Consider the following 12,433-nt stretch of genomic DNA (forward strand, 5'->3'; position numbering starts at 1 on the left):
GAGCAGCCACGAGGAGCCCTCTCCCCACGGCCTCACGGGTTCAAAAGCAGCGGCCCCAGGCAAACCCAAACCTCCTTCAAGGGCCTGTCGCTCTGCTCCTGAGCCACACCTGTGTCCATCCATTGCCCCCCATTTGCGGGGCCTTGAGCAGGTGTCCCCCCCCCCCCCAATCCTCCCCTCCTACGGCACCCCCACCCCCTTATGAAACCCCCGGTGTCTCGCCTCTCAGATGTCTCCCCACCCTGCACGGTCCCCACCAGTCCCGCCCGGTCTTTGGCAAAGCCTCTCTGGTCTGCCAGCCTCCGGTCCTACCCGCGCTCCCCCCACTTCTTCCACACGAGTGCCACTGGGGGCTGGCGGCCCCTGCCTCAGGCCTCTTGGGAGCCCGCTGTCCTCAGGATCGTGTCCCGAGTTGTCCACCTGGCAGCCTGCCAAGGTGCTCTCCCCTCCCACCCTGGCGCCTCTCCAGGTGCCTCCCGGGCCCCCACCTGTGGGTTTGTCCCTCCAGGTCCCTAAGGGCGGGGCCGCGTCTCACAGCCCAGCGCCTGAGACACAGACGCTAGGCCCTCCATTGGCCGTTTCTCTAATTGTCACCAAGGGTCCACCTCCCACTGGGGTCGGTGAGGCTGGGGAGTGGCCGAGCAGCAGACCTGGGGCCCCAGTGCGACTCATCCAACTGGTCCCTGGCCGGCAGGGCAAATGGGAGTGTGTCCCTGGCAGGCAGATGGGTGGGAAGGTGGGTGAGGGCTGGCCCTCCTCCGTGGCACCTCCTCCACGCCACCTGCTCATCTGGCCAGCGCACCTGCTACCCGCGGAGCACCGGTGAGTGCTTTACTGGCTCCCTTCACCCCTTCCCCTCCCCTCTCCCGGCTTCCCCTCCCCCTTCCCCCTCCCCCTCAAATGAGGAGCTGTGTCATTTGCCTGAAGTCATACTGCCCTCAGTAGGAGAGGGGGCTTTGCTCCAGACTCCCGCCTTCAAGCCTTCAAGCCCCACGCTCTCTGGGACCGGTAACAAGAGTGTGCCCTCGTGAGGCGGGTGCGTTCAGAGATTTAGAGTCCCTGCTGTCTCTCGTCGCAAGCCGTGCCATTGCTTAGCTTCAGTGTCTTAGTTGCCGGTGAGTGAGTGTGACCACAACGGCTTCTCAAGGAGGACTGGAGGGTTCGTTCTGGGGGCCGGGGGGGGGGGGCACCACGCAAGTCCTCTCAGAGGGCAGGCTTTGCTGTTTGAAGTGCGTCATGGTCACTGTTGGTGTCACAGAGTTCATCTGGCCAGTGATGCCTGACCTAGCCCCCCCCCCCGCCCTTACCTACTATTCGTGGGCCTCTCCAGGGGTACGGGTCAGCCATGAGGTGCTGGGATGGGGCGAGAACAAGCGTGCACAATTACTCTGTCATTTTTTCAAAGCTGTAAGGGCAGCGGTTTTTCTGCCCTTGTCAAGCGCTGTCTGAAGTGAAGGGGGTGGCGGTCAGCGTGGTTGCATCCAGACGGCAAGACCCCCTCAGGCCAGATCACAGGCCTGGGTGCCCGTGGCACCCTCTTTGTTCAGGCTGCTGGCTTCTGCGAGTTCGCACTTCAAAGAGGGCTCTGGCTCCTAGAGCTCAAGGCCGCCTGGTCCACGCAGGGGGTCTGCAAAGGAAGCCAGGGCTGAGGCACCTCCCCCTCCCCCCTCCCCCAGACATCCACAGGCTCTGGGCATCTCCAGTCACAGGAGGGATGAAGCAGGAAGGAACCCTGGTGAGCGAGAATGAGGCCGGGACACAGCTGAGGCTGTGGGGATGGTTGGAAGTGGCCGGAGTTGAGAGAGATTTGGAATATTGGATATTTTGTCATTGGCTTAGGTACTTAGAGTTACTAGCTAAGGCAGAGCAAACATTCCTTTAAATGCCCAGCTGAGCTTCCAAAACACTGAAGAAATCCCCGGGGATCATAAACAAAGAAAGAAGAAGCCAAACTCAGAGTGCTAAGCAGATGCCAATCCTTAACCCTGCAGGGCGGGTCTGCGGATGACCCAGGGTCAGGTGTGGGGAGGTGTTGGCCTTTGCTGACCTTCGGTGACCAAGGAGCCTATTTTACATCTATACAGGGACGGGGAGACAAGGCCTTGAGCCTTTGCCAGAAGAAATTTCAAACAAAGACACCCAAATAAGGCATATCCTCAATGAAAAGGCAAATGGAGGAGAAAAATCACCCTTCCGCAAAACAAAAAAAAAAAAGTTGTCGGAGAAGTTGTTTCTAGCTCTGTTGGAAAAAATGAAACTGAAGTCTTCCCCCGAGAAGTTGTAACTCCAGAACTTCCCTAGCGCACATTTGAGATTTGGATTTGTGTTATCCACACGCTCCCAGAACTCCCAAGTCTGGTAATTGGCACACAAAGCCAACGTGGCCGTGGGTTATACCCACAGAGAGGTGGCAATAGCAGACGCAAGGCTGCCCCGGGGGGGACATTCCCACAGTAGAAGCCACATGGGAGGCTCACGGATAAAACAGGAGCTTGCCACCCAAAATTACAAGACCTACAGAGAAGCAACCCATGAAGACACACAGCAGAATGACAAACGGCCCGTACAGACTCCTACATCGAACACGTCATTTTCAAGCACACACCGAAGATTTCCAGACATGGCCGTGTACGTCGCGTGGTAACGAGAGAAAGCAACTCCCAATGAATTTCAAGAAATTGTCACCACAGCCCACGTTATCGTTAAATTACAAATCAATAGCCAAAAGAGAACTGAAAACCCAAGGCTCGTCTACTTGGATAGTAACCCAGATCTCTCGTTCCCTTTCCCCTGGATCTTGCTCCCTGCCCAAACTTCTGAAATCTCTAGAAAAAAGAGACTCAGGATGAATGTGAAACTGTGAATAGAAGGCAGACACACACGGGAGGCGTGCGGCCAATCTGAGTCAGAGCTGGATGGGAACAGGTCCCCCCTGGTCCCTCTAGACGGAATATGACCTTCATTAGAGCAGAAGACCAAAGCGTTCTCTGTTCCTTCCAAAGGCTGAGCTCACAATGTGACAAAGACGGGAGCCTCTATTTAAGCGACAGCTGCTAGCAGTCAGCCTTTAGGAGCCAGAGGGAGCCATCTATGCAGAGCCGGGATGGGCTGGTGGAAATGGGACAAAGCAGGTGCCGTGACATAAAGACAGGCCCCCCCCCCCTTCAGCCTTCTGCCCACCTTGCCTCCTGATGTGAAATCCCAGCATGAGCAACACGCTCTTTTGGGGTGGATTTCGAGGTCCCTAGGGGTTCTCTGTTAAGGCTCCTGTAGTCTGTGAGCAAGGCATTAGGACACGCTTTGGAAAAGGCAAATGTAGACTCTGTCCCCCACAGGGACTCATTAAAGTGGCCATCATCTCGCTGGCTCTCTTGGCAACCCCCGCAGGGACACAGGGCCCAGGGTCTGCCGGAGTGTCCCCGGCCGAGGCTTTCTGTTCTCATCAGCCTTGACCTGCTCGCCTACACTCATCTCTCCTCCGCCTGCCTGCCTTTCATGCCTCAGTCACCATCAGGAGACCCTCGTCCAGGTTCAGGTGGTCGGGTCACTTCCCCTCTCCAGCCCCCAGTGCTCCTTAGCAGCATCAGAAGCCAGGAGCCCCTCCCTCGCAGGGTTCCTGGCAGGGGTGGGGGTGGGGTGGGGAAGGGGGTGGTCTGAGGCGAAGCGCGTGAAAGCGTTTTGTTCCAGCACGGCCTGGGTGAGAAGAGACATTTTGCAGATGGATGTACCCGGACTTGACCATTCCTCCGACTTCCGGTCTGGGTGAGCCAGCTGTCTGCTCACCAGATCTCAATACCTCCTCCCAGGTAACAGCCTCAGGATACTTGAGAGACAGTGGATGAGTCCCCGCTCCTGCCGCTTGTGTGACCTCAAGCCTCTCGGTCACTCTCTCCGGGCCTCCGCATCCCCTTCTGCAAAGCGGGAGAGCTGCTGCCTCTAATTCTCCCTCCACCTCAGAACTGCTCTCAGAAGGACAATTAACACGCACAGGGTGGACTTTACGAGGCTTAACTTATCAACTCCTCACAACCTGGACATTGCGGTAACCACGATATAGAAACGGTGGCGGGGCGGGGTGGGGGGGGGACTGTGGTCCAGAAAGGTGAAGTAACTCACACATTCCTATATGGTAGAGAGGGGATTTGAACCCCATGCGGCCATCCTTCCCACCGTGCCAACATCCTCCCGCACAGCACAGTGGGCGAGGGCACAGCCACTCGAGCCGGGCTGCCTGACTGGGTGCGCCTGCCGCGGCATATTGCTCAGCTCGACGGTGCCTCAGTTTCCCCAGCTGCAAAACAGGAGATGAAAGGAATACCCCCTTCCTCATGGGATTGCAGGGAACCCTGCTGAGGGCCCCAGGAGCCAGGCGCTGAGCTGGACACGCTCCCACGGTGCAGCCAAGGAAACTGGAGAGAGGGGCTGAGTCACCTGCCCAGGTGGCACCGTTAGTAAGTAGCGGACCAGCGATTAAAGCCCAAACGCCCTAACTTCAAAGCCCATGCTTTCAACCCCTCTGCCCCACCCCCATGTGACACCCTCAAACTCTGTTCAAAATGAGCCTCCAGACTGCAAATTGGCCCCCATGGGCTGCCTGACTCACCACCTTCCAGTGAGGGGGCCCGAACCCTGCGCCTTGTCTGTGACTCATCCCTTTCTGGCCCGTTACCAGCAGCTGTGACTGAAGGACCCCTGAATGCAGACACCCATCCCCCCCTTCCTCCTCAGCCCTGCTGCCTGCTCCCGTCCAGACCCCTAGAGCTGAGGACGATGGGGGCCATGTACCCCCAATCCAACGTGTAGACTTGTAAACGGGCTGGACCCAAAGTGCCCCTCATTTCTCATCCGTCCAAGGCTGCGGGGCTAAGTAGCTGGAGGGGGGATGCGGTTGGAGAGGGGGACGCTCTCTTTAGAAACAGTCGGCAGGGCGCCCCCCCCCCACCTCAAGGCAAGTGAGGGGGCTTCGGAAAACCCGAGGGCATGGCATGTGTCCACTGGAATTCTGAGGGTGAGGTGACCAAGGGGAGGGAGAGGCTGCCTAGGCTTCCTTGTTGCTATGAGACAAGGACCGAGCTGCTTTGGGAATGGCCTGCGGTCCCAGCATTTGGGGGCCAGGATGCGAGCGTGTCTCCCGGGGCCCCAGAGGGAACCTTGCAGAATGTAGCTGGTTTGAGGTCATTTTGAATTAGGATCTGTGCCAAGGGGACGGGTTGGGGGGAAGCAGGGAAGGGGCCTGAGATCCTATCAGAAAGACTCATGTTGGGTTGGACCCCCGGGAGACAGGTGCTGAAGGGGACTGTTAGCCCAGCCAGCCTGGGGACGCTTCGCCCAGGTGGCAGCTGCAGGTGGGAGATCTCCAGCAATAGGGACGGGGGTTCTCCAAAGGACCCCCCTAATGAGAAGGCGTGCCTCCTTCCTTGTTATCCGGGTCTTTGAGTTTAGGGCAGACTTGAGGGAAAGGAGAAGCTGAACGGAGCTTAAAGCTTCGCTACTAGACTAGACTATTTTAGTATCTAAAAAAAATAAGGTAAACCCTAAAAGTGACCGAAAGGTCAGGAGATATCCCTGAGATTTCATCCAAGAGCGGGAAAGGTTGGGTCAACAGAGCGGGTTGACAAGGCGGCCACTGGGAAACACTAACATGATTTCTGCCGGCAGCCTGCCAAGCGCAGCTCATTGTGTGTCTGATCACCGCTTCAGCCTCCAACCCCCCCTTTCCTCCTTTCTGCCGCCCTACCCTTGAACCCTGTCCCAGCCCATCGGGCTCGGGTCTGCCAGAACAGCTTTTTCCCTGCACTGTGCTTCCTCCCAGAAAGTCGGTATGTCCTAGTGGTCGTGAGCTCGAACGTCTGGGTTTGAATCCCAGTGACCTGCCTTGGCAGCTGAGGGACCTAGAACACGTTGCTTGACCTCTCTGGACTTCAGCATCACTGTCTGTATTCCATTGGGTATCCGTGAGGCTTCAAATGATTGCAAATAATGCACTTAGGAACATAGCAAGAACCCGCTCAGCGTTAGGGGTTATCATTACTGTCAAAGGCTTCCTCCTGGCTGTGAAATCTTGGGCAAGTCCCTTTCCCTCCCTGAATCTCAGTTTCTGTATCTGAAAAAATAAATTGGGTGTGGGTACAATTCGCTAGTGGCAAACTGTACCAAACTTTAGAGGAGAGAGACCCCGAGCCCAGACCCGTCCCAAGGAGGGGCAAGAGGAAGGCCGGCAGGTCAGCGGGCAGGATCAGGGGTCCAGCCAGCAGGACGGTCCGCCCTACCCTGTTCTCCTGCGTTTTCCCTCTGCCAGCCTCTGGGAGAGTCTCCCCAACCTGCCCCCGACTAGATCAGGAAACAAATGGTATTTGAGGAGTAGCTGCCCTTTGTTCCTTTGTTCCTTTGTACCCTTTGTTCCTCGCTGGATACACATGAACGGTCATCCAGGTGAGGTCCCAGGCCCCCACCCCCTTGCCTCTAACCCCATCACAAGCCTCTGCTCTGACTCTCTTCGGTGATCCTCCCTCATAGGGAGACCTTTTCTCTTTCACAGGCCTTCCATCATATACATAGACAGCAAGGTCTGCACTCCTGGAGCCCTAAAACTCAGCTTCCCTGCCTTCAAGTGCCATGTCTACAGAATCCGGGGGGGGGGGGTCATCAGAAATCTGCCTTTCCTTAGAGGCGCTGGAGAAATGGTCATCAGACCTTAGGTTCCGCTGTGCACGAAGTAAATACACCCTGAGCACACATTAGGTGCCAGTGACCCAGATAGGAAACAGACACGGTGCCAGACCTCAAGAAGTTCTCAGGCTTGTGAGGGAAACACAAGTCACAGACCCGTGCAACAGAAACAGGTGCAGGGACTACCAGGGGAGGGCAGGGGCGGGCCACCTTGGCTAATGGGGTCGGGGAAGGGCCTGGAGGAGGGGGTCGACTGAGCCCAGGGCCGAGTGAGGCTCCCAGGATGTACTTGGCTGCTTCCTCATTGGTCGGGGTCCGATGGATGCTGAGAGACAGCAAGAACGAGCGATGTGGAGTCTGAAAACTTCCGGGTTCAAATCCCAGGTGCACATCCACTGACCATGGGACCCCGGGCAAATTACAGAACCTCTCTGAGTTTCAAGTGTTACCTGTGAAATAAGGAAGATTATAATGTGGAGCTCCAGGGTGGCCAGGGCAAGTAACAGAGTACGAAGTGTGGGGAGGAGGGACGGACTGAACCCCGGGGGCTGTCAGGATGACGGGGTAAGATGGTGAGAGCCCTGACCGCTATGGAAAGAGGCCGCAGCCTTATTGGCTGGCCACTCCTTCTGGTCTCTCTTGGCTGGGCCTGGATGCAGGCAAATACCTTCCAGCCAACTGCCGGGCCCCCCCGCAAGGAGGACACCCGTTTCCTCCTTGGTCCTCGGCCCCTCCTGAGCTGGGAACAGATGTCCTCGCTTCCTGCCCAAGCCTGAAAGGTGGCTTGGCTTCCAGGGAAGCAGCAACTCTGGATGGAAATCTCTGGGCTTCCCCAGAGAGGAAAGCTCTCTCTTCCCTGGCTTCTGCCCCTCCTCTCTGGTTGGGCTCAAGTCCTGGAATCTACTGTTGCTACGCAAACATTTCTGGGCCCTACCTAAGCCTGCTTCCCCTCGGAAGGTCCCAGGCTGGGGTACTTTGGTTGAACACATATATGAGCCTTAGGCTGAATGATTCCCCACCCTGTTCAGAAAGGGGGTGGGAGCAGAAAGAAGAAAGAACAGAACACCTATGAAGGAAGGCACTATAGGCACCTGGGGAATAAAGGTAAAGAAATAAAAAAAAGGAAATTAACATTTACTGGGCACCTAATATGTGCTAGGAATAAATAAGGAAGGGACAGCCTGCACTGGGCATTTACTAAGTGCCAGGCACTTAGTGCTGTGCCGTGTTATTGCATACCAAAAAAAAATCATGCTGAGAAATGGTCCTTACCCCCGAGTCCCCAGCAGATTTTACACCAGTCTCCTTCCAGTCCCAGAGACACAGAGATGAGGGTGATGCAGCTGGTCCCCGCCCTGGAGGGGCTGGCAGTCTTGCGGGAGACAGGGGAAGTGGGAGATGCGGCACCTTCAGGAGCCATCCCGGCTCTTGTTTGTTAGAGCCATTTTAGCAATATCGAGCAGAAGGTACAAACATTTCCCACACACCCCCTGCCCTACACATGCGTGGCCTCCCCCACTGCCAATGTGCCCGCCTTAGTGGTACATTTGTTGCAATGAGCGAATCTACACTGACATGGCATTGTCACCCCGAGTCCGTAATTCACATGGGGTTGGCTCTTGGCGGTGTACCTTCTATGGGTTTGGATAAATCTAGAATGATGCCTCTCCACCGTTATGGTATCCTAGAGAGTCGTCTCCCTGCCCTAAAAATCCTGTGTTCCGCCTATTCATTCCTCCCTCCCCCATAAGCCCCGGCGACCACAGATCTTTTTACAGTCCTCACAGATTTTGCTTCTCCAGAATGTCACATAGGTGCTCATACAGCATGTAGCCGCCTCAGACCGGCTTCTTCCACTTAGTAATATGCATTTAAGTTTCCTCCATGTCTTTGCATGACTTGGTAGCTCATTTCTTTTTATTGCCAAAGAATATTCCATTGTCTGGATGTACTGGTTTATTTACCCGATCACTTACCAAAGGACACCCTGGTTGCTTCCAAGTTTGGGCAATTATGAATAAAGTTCTATAAACATCCATGCGTAAGTTTTTGTGTGGACATGACCCCAGCTTCTGAGCTGAAGCCACCTTCTTGTGGGGCAACTCCCAACTAATGGCTGGGCATGAAAAGAGTGTTAGGGCCTGGGAATTTCTGCAGAATGCAAAACCTCCCAAATGGGGCAGTCTTGACCCTAGAGCTCCCTGGTGGGTTGACCAAGACTTTGGCAGATCTGCACTGGGGTCTGAGGCTCTCCCAGCCCTTAGCCCCCCGATCAACCACTTGTACATCCCAGCCCATCTCAGTGTCTGCTTCCTGGAGGACCCAAGTGGCAAACTTCACCTCCAAAACCAAACCACAATCCATCCAATTCTCTTGGCCACCATGACCCCCAAGTTTCCATTCCTCTCACCTGGATGGTTGCATGGCCCCTAGCCGGTCTCTCTGCTTCCTCTCCTACCCCGCTATGACCCAGTCTCCATACAACCATCAGAATGATCTTTTACAAACACAAACCACGCGATGTCGCTTCCCTGCTTCAAGTCTTCCAATTGGGCTTAGAACCAAACCCATTCCCTTCCCCTAGCCTTTAAAGTCCTACATGACTTCACCCTGCCTTTCTCTCCAGATCTTTCTCCACTGAAGTTCACTCTGCTCCAGCCCCAGTGGCCTTCCTTCTGTTCCTGGAACATACCAAGCTCATTTCTGCCCCAGGGCCTTTGCACTTGCTGTTGCCTCTGCCTAGAGCACTCGGTCTTTCCCCCAGACTTCTGCATGGCTGGTCTCTCAGGTCATTCAAATCTCATATGCAGGACCTTTCTGACAATTTTATAAATAATGCCCATCTCCCAACTCCCCCCCACCGTACACACACACACACACACACACACACCCCACCTACAACTTTAATATTTACTTTAAAAATTTTTTGGTAGTCCTCATTACTATTATAAATTAACTTGTTGATTTAACTATTCTTTTGTGTACTGTTCGCCTCCCCGACTAGATTATGAACTGTGAGCCTGTCTTATTTCTAGCTCTCCCCTGGGCCTGGTATTATGCCTGGCCCAAAGTCAGTCTCAAAACATATATTTTGAATAAACAATTATATTTGTTTATTTAGGGCAGAATTCCCCTTAGCCTAAGAATGGAGTATAAGTGAAGAAATAAAAAGCCTCAGAGACGTGAGACGTTAGAGAGGAAATGTGGGGACAATTGAATTCTGAGCGAAGTTCCCCCTTGAGACTCTGTCTCTGACCATCTCTGGAGAAATTCTGTGTTAGGACTGGAGGGAGGTGTCTCACCCACAGCCCCGGAGAAACGGGTCTCGGGACCTCCCTGTCCTGGCCTCCCCTCCCCTCTGCCTCCAGCAGCAGCCAGTGTTGCCTATGGGGGAACTAGTTTTGCAAATATTTACCAAGAAGCCACCCTGGGAAGGGGCCCTGTGCTGAATGTTGAGGACAGAGACGAGCCAAGGAAGGGGAGCTGTTCCAGGCAGGAAGCAGAGAGAGGAGACACTCTGGTGAGTTTGGGGCATTATACCTCATTGGATACTGTTCCAAACAGGGTGGGGAATAGAAGGTGAGGCCGGAGGGGTGAGCAGTGTCCAGATTGACAACAGTCTCACAAACCAAAAGAAGCTAGCTAGCATAAGGCCCGGCATTTATTGAGGCTTTCCGTGTATTACTGTTATTCCATTTTATAGATTGGAAAACTGAGGCACAGAGAGAGGGTGTCAAGAATTGGGAAAGACCTGAGACTTTACCCTCCTTGCAAACTATGTCACACAGCTGGTAATGGGGGCAGTCAGGGCCAGAATTAGGCCTTCTGGCTCCAGAACCCATGCCTTTGACCGCTAGGCAGTCCTGCCCCCTCCCTAAGGGGTTTGGAATTTATTCCATAAGGGATGGGGAGCCACCTATGGATTTATAAGCAGGAGAGTGGCCTGCTCCTATCAAGAGGCTTAATTTTTTTTTTTCAACGTTTATTTATTTTTGGGACAAAGAGAGACAGAGCATGAACGGGCGAGGGGCAGAGAGAGAGGGAGACACAGAATCGGAAACAGGCTCCAGGCTCTGAGCCATCAGCCCAGAGCCCGACGCGGGGCTCGAACTCACGGACCGCGAGATCGTGACCTGGCTGAAGTCGGACGCTTAACCGACTGCGCCACCCAGGCGCCCCTATCAAGAGGCTTAAAAAGCCAGCCTAGGGGATAAACAGACCAATCTGCAACAAGATGAGACTCCAGCCTCTGGGCCCATTTATCCAACAGTCCTCAAATCTCATGGGGCGGCTCATATAAAAGTGGCACCATTTGGCACCCAAGCCACAGTGGCTCTGCTGCCCTTGGTGGCAGCCCCCTCTCCCAGCCTTCCCTGGATTTTCTACGACGGTTTCTCCTCGGATGTTTTGTGCATGTTTCTGTCTTCACAGAACACGTGTAGAGGTAGCCAGGACTCCCGTGCCTCATGCACCTTCAGGACCTCATGGGTCTCCTCCTGCCTGCCTTTGCCTTCAGAGAGCCTGGCTCACCTCTCCATCAGGGAGATGATGCTTCCTCGAAGCTGTGACGCCGGGCAGGGTTTCCAGGTCACGGCTCCAACGAGTACGAACTCACATCCACGCACATAAGGCTCTGGGGGGTTCATGTACAGGGCTTGCGTTTTGCTCTGCTCCCACTTCACAGCTCGTGATCCTTGACTCCCAGAGATCCGGGGAGCAGAGCAGGCATCGTCCTGGGGCTGGGGGCGGGGCGGGGTGTGTGGAGCATGTGATCTCAGGATCCCAGTGGTCAAAGAGGGTCCCCGGGGCTGTGGCCTTCTGAGAAATGTTCCGGTCTCTCCCCACCACCAGCACGATGCAGAGACCACACGGTCCCGTGATGGTTCAGAGCCCCAGTTTGTGCCTTCCCCCTGAAGTCAAGAACGCATGCTAGAAAGGGAGACAGGCCTGGGCGTGGCTTAGGTTCAGGATTGACCTGGGTGTGGCCTTGGCCCATGACTCCCAGGAGCCACAGCCCCTCTCCTCCAGCCTAGGCTGCAGCCATGAACATCCGCTGCCTTCTGAATGCCCTTGCAGCCCTGGGAAGCCACGCTGGTCAGAAAACGCCTTGTGGAAAATTGGAGGGGACCTGAACTGTGAAGAATGGTGTGATTTTCTTTGAAGTTTTTAATTGCAAAAGTTCATTTGCAACACAATATATATCTATAGACATTTTTGATAGGAGAAAGTAAAAGTCTCCTCAACCACCCCCACACCACAGCTCACTCCCATTCCTTCTGGTTCCTTCCAGCGCCTGGTCCACCTGCTCACCGGGGCTTTGCCTTCCTAATATAGACTGCAGTGGGGAGAGGGGGTCTTCTCTGGCACCCCTCAGGATTCAGAAGAGGAAACTTCTGCTACCCTCTGAGATCACAGGAAGTTTTTGTTTCTTTGTTTTTCCACTGTGTGTGCGTGTGTGTGTGTGTGTGTGTGTGTGTGTGTTGTGTCCTGTCGTGTTTTGTTTGTTTGTTTTGTGGGAGTGGAGGGGAGTGAACTCTACTCCTTCTTTAGCTTGGGGGTGGCAAGTGACAGGCAGGTGGCCACCGTATAGGAAGAAGGTGGCTCAAAACCTCCAGTCCCCTGTCCCCAACACTGACCTCTTTTCTTCTTCTTCTTCTTCTCCCCACGCCCACCCCACCTCCGTCGCCCAGCCTGAGTCCGGTCAGAAGCGCCTGAACTCAAACGCTGTTCCAGCGCATCCTAGCTGTGTGACCTTGGACGGCGA

The sequence above is a fragment of the Puma concolor genome, chromosome B4 (assembly GCF_028749965.1).
Source record: "Puma concolor isolate L17-30 chromosome B4, mPumCon1.1.hap2, whole genome shotgun sequence".
Lineage (NCBI taxonomy): Eukaryota > Metazoa > Chordata > Mammalia > Carnivora > Felidae > Puma > Puma concolor.